Source organism: Carlito syrichta, unplaced genomic scaffold (assembly GCF_000164805.1).
Source record: "Carlito syrichta isolate Samal-C Ts95f unplaced genomic scaffold, Tarsius_syrichta-2.0.1 Scaffold307669, whole genome shotgun sequence".
NCBI lineage: Eukaryota > Metazoa > Chordata > Mammalia > Primates > Tarsiidae > Carlito > Carlito syrichta.
In genome coordinates this window covers 817,342-823,323 of record NW_007251765.1, presented here as the reverse complement: position 1 = coordinate 823,323, position 5,982 = coordinate 817,342, and positions in this window count along the sequence as shown.

Here is a 5,982-nt window from a genome sequence, read left to right as displayed (position 1 = left end):
GTCGGGATACAGGCTTTCCAGACAGCCGCCCTGGTAGTCCTGATGGGGCTCGGGTTGACCGATAAGGCGTCCGCCTCCAAGATGCCGAAAGCACGGGGGCCAGAGTTCCTGAATGGCTCCGTGGGAACGAAACTGATGCTTTGCCAGATTTCGGAATCCGTGTTCTTACTAATGGTGGTAGAATGTTCCCCTGTTGGCACTTTGGGAGGCGGAGGGGAGAAGACTGCCTGAGTCCACGGGTTCGAGACTCACCTGGGCAACCTGGCGAGACCTCATCTCTGCGATAAATCAAAAAATGAGCCGGGCATGGTGGCGCGCGCCCGTAGTTCCAGCTGCTTAGAAGGCTGAGGCGGAAGGATCGCCAGAGCCCAGCAGGTCGAGGCTGCGGTGGCCGGGAGGGTGCCACTGTGCTCCAGCATGGGCGACAGAGTGAGACTCGACTTAAAAAAAAAGAATGGTTCGTGACCTGCCTGGACAACTTGGCGAGATCTCATCTCCACAATAAATCAAAAATGAGCCGGGCGTGGCAGCGCGCGCCTGTCATTCCGGCTACTCGGAAGGCTGAGGCGGAAGGATTGCCGGAGCCCGGCAGGTGGAGGCTGCGGTGGCCGGGAGCGGCCACTGCACTCCAGTCTGGGCGACAGAGTGAGACTCCAACTCAAAAAGAAAAAAAAAAAAGAAATGTTTCCCTGTTATCGTAGGAAAGGATTCATGGAAGGCTGCGATGAACAGAACTTAAAAACGCTGAAAGGCATTACAACTTGGGCTTTTTGTTTGTTTGTTTTGTAAAAATTTAGATGGGGGAAAATGGGGGAAGGAGGGATGTAACAAGAAGAGACCAAAAAGTTTACTACTACACTAAGTGAAAAGTTGAAGAGGTTTTTTTCGCCATCTCTATTTCTTAAATTTCTATGTATTCTAAAAGTTCTACAGTGGGGGAATTTTATCATGAGAAAAAAATATGAAAGTTTAATCTTTTTTGTCTAACAATGTAAAATATTTGAATTTGAGTGGTGCTTCTTCATCCACATTAGCACTAACTTTGGAGAATTATATTGTGCGATGGTTCTCAAACTTTGAGCAGCATCAGAATCACCTGAAGGACTTCTACAAATAGAAGGGTATGCCTGTTGTGGGGGCTCACACCTGTAATCCCAGTACTTTGGGAGGCAGAGGCGAGAGGGTTGGCTGAGCCCAGGGGTTCGAGACCCACCCGGGCAACTTGGCGAGACCTTGTTTCTACAAAAAATGAAAAAATTAGCCAGGTGTGATGGCGAGGGCCTGTGGTTTCAGCTACTTGGGAGGCTGAAGAAGAAGGATCGCCGGAGCCCAGCAGGTAGAAGCTGTGGTGGCTGTGATCATGCCACTGCACTCCAGCCTGGACCACAGAGTGAGATTCTGACTCAAGCAAACAAACAAAAAACTCCAGGAAGGTAGATCTCACCCTTTCTGGTTCAAAAGATTTAGGGTGGCAGTGCTGATTTTGCTAGTCCAGGACCATACTTTGAGAACATTGGTGAAATGTATTATGAGAAGTATTGTTTTGGAATATAATCTGGAGGATATGAAAACAAAACTATGTGAAGCAATCTATAGCAGGGATTATAGGAGTAAGCCACCGTGCCCAGCCTAAAATTTTCTCAATTAACTAATTTTGCAGCATCACTTTTAACTTAAAACATGTATGTATAACATTTATACTTTAAATCAGGTTTAAGTAATAGGGAATTTGAAATTTACTAGTTCAATTTTAAACTTCCTATTTTTAATGGACTTCTTTTTTCCTTCTTTTCTCCCTTTCTTCCTTTTTCTCTTTCCCTTTTCCCCTCCAAAAAAAATTTGTTAAGTATTTACTAGGCAGCCAGCATTAGGCTAGACCCTAGACTCAATGAATAAACAAGAACTCAGCAATTAAGTACTTTATGTTTGGTAGGGGAAAGACAAATAGTTAAAATACTATTTGATAATTGTTACAATAGACACACATACTAGTCACTGTAATAGGACAAGCATATACTAGCTACTTAATATTTGATTGAGATATTCTCCCCAAAACAGTATTTGAAACACTATATATTGTCACTAGTATCAAAACAATTAAAAATCCAGACCAAACTGAATCAACAGAGAGAGCATTATAGGATACATAACTGCCTAAAAATGTACAGCCTACAGAACATTTTAAGTTAAAAAATAGAAAGCTTGACTGGGTGTGGTGGCTCATACTTACAATCCCAGCATTTTGGGAGGTTGAGGCAATAGGATAGCCTGTGCCCAGGAGTTGGAGACCAGCCGGGACAACATGGCAAAACCTCATCTCTACAATAAATCAAAAAATTAGCCGGGCACGGTGGCGCAAGTCTGTAATCCCAGCACTTTGGGAGGCAGAGACAAGAGGATTGCCTGAGCCCAGGGGTTTGAGACCAGCCCGGGCAACTTGGTGAGACCTCGTCTCTATAATAAATCAAAAAATTATCCACAGTGATAGCGCGCGCGTATAGTTCCAGCTACTTGGAAGGCTGAGACGGAAGGATCGCCTGAGCCCAGGAGGTCAAGGCTGTGATAGCCATGAGCTTGCCACTGCACTCCAGCCTGAGTGACAGAGTGAGACTCCGACTCAAAAAAAAAAAAAAAAAAAAATCAATCAATACACTATACAATACACAGTTCAACACCATTCCTCAGCCTCATTCCGAGATGTAATTTAGGTAAGAATTAGGAGTCAAGGATTAGGTCACGTCTATCAAAAGACAAAATACAACAAATTTAATTATAGATCTCCTTGACTTCTAGTTGCATTTCAGGAACTGGGACAGCCTCCGTTCTATGCACTTGAGTGAAAGCTTACATGGGGCAATGGCAGAACAGTGGATTTTGTAACAAAAAACAGTGAGAAGAATGAAACAGAACAGTGGAAAATAAGTGATTGGTTGTCCTTAGGCTACTTTAGGTTACATCTTGTAAGAGAGGACATCCTTATCCTGACTTCCTTACGCTGACTCAGGTAGACGAGAATTTCCTGTTGTCAGGAAAAACGAGTCTGTTTTGGGATCTGTCTGCTTCCTTTTAAAGCTGCAGTTTGATCATGTGGTATTTGGCATGAGTGACGCCACTTTGGTTTGGTCTCATATGTTGGGGCCTAGTGCAGGAGCTTAATTTAAAACAATGACCTCCCATAATTTTTGTTTAACAAATCTGAGAATAAGAATCAAAATGCTTATTATAAATATTACCTGGTGATAAAAGACAGTTTGCATTTTGACTACCATTTAGACTCCTTTAAAAAATGTTCTAGTGGGATTTTAAAGTACAATCTAAGGAAAGTCAGAAGGAGCTTAGCATAGTGGCTGCCTCCTGTGATCCCAGCACTTTGGGAGGCCGAGACTGAGGATCCCTTGAGACTAGAGTTCGAGACCAGCCCAGACAACAGAGCGAATCTCTGTCTCTATTAAAACAACAAAAAAAGGACCGAATGCAGTGGCTCGAGCCTATAATCCCAGCACTTTGGGAGGCTAAGGTGAGAGGATTGTCTTAGACCACAGGTTCTGTATCAGCCTGGGCAACTTGGTGAGACCTCATCTCTACAATAATCAAAAAATTAGCCGGGTGTGGTGGCGCATTCCTGTAGTTCCAGCTACTTGGAAGGCTGAGGCAGAAGTATCGCCTGAGCCCAGCAGGTTGAGGCTGCAGTGGCCATGAGCATGCCACTGCACTCCAGCCTGGGTGACAGAGGGAAACTCTTAAGTCAAAAACAAAATAAAATAAAATAATAATAATAATAGCTGGACACCATGGCTCATGCCTGTAATCCCAGCACTTTAAGAAGTTGAGGCAAGAGGATTGCTTGAGCTCTGGTGTTGGACACCAGCCTAGGCAACACAGAGAGACCTCCCACACAAAAAATAAGCCAGACATGGTGGCATGTGCCTGTAGTTCCAGCTACCTGGGAGGGGAGGTGGGAGAATCACCTGAGCCCAGATGTTTGAGGCTGTGGCGAGCCATGATTGTGACTCTGCACTCCTGCCTGGGTGACAGAGTGAGACCCTGACTCAAAAACAATACAAATAGAAATATAGATAAATGGCTGAGGTGAGTGGACTGCCTGAACCCGTAGGTTCAAGACCTGCCTGGGCAACTTGGCGAGACCTCATCTCTACAATAAATCAAAAAATTAGCCAGGCATGGTAGCGTATGCCTGTAGTTCCATCCAGCTACTTGAAAGGCTGAGGCAGAAAGATCACCAGAGCCCAGCGGGTCGAGGCTGCGGTGGCCGGGAGTGGCCACTGCACTCCAGTCTGGGTGACAGAGTGAGACTCCAACTCAAAAAAGAAAGAAAGAAAGAAATATAGATAAATAAGTGTAAAAAAGAAAATCAGCTTGAAGGATGCAGCTTCCTGGTTTGAGTTTATTGAAATGATGACAAAATTAGATTTTTTTCCTGCTGACTGCAAGAATATTGCTGTTTTTTGTGTTTGTGTTATTTTCCATATAGATTTTGAGCAATTAACTCTTGAAAATGCTTACTTTTTGCAGGATGATCCTATTACAAAATCTACTAATATGGTTCTAATGATTGTATTTATTCTCTCCTACAATATATAAACTCAGAAAAAAAGGTTTCCCTGTTAAACTATACAGATTTTTGACTCTTGATCTGAATATATGTTTTTTTAAAAAACCCTCATTTTCTCTTATTCCTTTAATCTATTTTTTTCATGACTCAGTAAAATATATTACTTTTTTTCCCCAGCATAGTCTCTGATCATATGATCACTACATTGTCTAAATTTAATATGATCTGGCAGGGAGTAGTGACTTATAACCATAATCCCAGCACTTTGGGAACCTGGGACAGAACGATTGCTTGAGTCAGGAGTTTGAGACCAGTCAAAACAACATAAAGAGATCTGGTCTCTCTATAAAAAAAACAAAAAACTTAAAAATTAGCTGGGTGTGGTGGTGCATGCCTGGAGTTCCAGCTACTGGGGAGACTGAGATAAGAATCTCCTGAATCCAGGAGGTTGAAGCTGTAGTAAGCTGTGATTATGTCACTGAACTCTAGCCTGGGTGACACTGAGACCCCAACTCAAAATAAATACATTTAAAAAGATCTTAAATCTCAAATTTTTTATTTTTGAGTTAGCGTCTCACTCTGTTGCCCAGTCTGGAGTGCAGTGGCATGCTTCCTGCCACTGTAGCCTCGACCTGCTGGGCTCCGGCGATCCTTCTGCCTCAGCCTTCCAAGTAGCTGGAACTACAGGCGCGCGCTACCATGCCCGGCTAATTTTTTTGACTTATTGTAGAGATGAGGTCTCGCTAAGTCGCCCAGGTGGGTCTCGAACCCACGGGCTCAGGCAATCCACTCACCTCAGCCTCCCAAAGTGCAGGATTACAGGCTGAGCCACCAAGCCCATCAAATCTAAATTTTTAATGCTAAATTTGTCTCATAAAAATTCTGGGCCAGAAGGTGGCTTAGCCTGTAATTCCAGCCTGGGTAACAAGAATGAGACTCTGACTCTGACTCAAAAAAAAAAATTCTGTGGCTAGGCACAGTGGTTCAAGCCTATAATCCCAGCACTTTGGGAGGCGGAGATAAGAGGATTATTTGAGCTCAGGGGTTGGAGACCTGTCTGAGCAACATGAGGGGACCTCGTCTCTGCAATAAATAAAAAAATAAGCCAGGCTTGGTGGTGCATGCCTGTGGTTCCAGCTACTTGGAAAGCTAAGGTGGAAGGATTACCTGAGCCCAGCCCTGTAGGTAGAGGCTGCAATGGCTGTGAACATGCCACTGCACTCCATCCTGGGTGACAGAGTGAGACTCCAACTCAAATAAATAAATAAATAAATATTCTGTAGAATTATAGAGAAAGGAAAAGACATAACTAGTACAACCCAAGATGGAAATTGTTCTGAAGAAACATTAGGAAAAAGGATTGCCAGTGAATCTTGAAGCATAGCTTCCTTTGGGATTCAAGAGTTTTA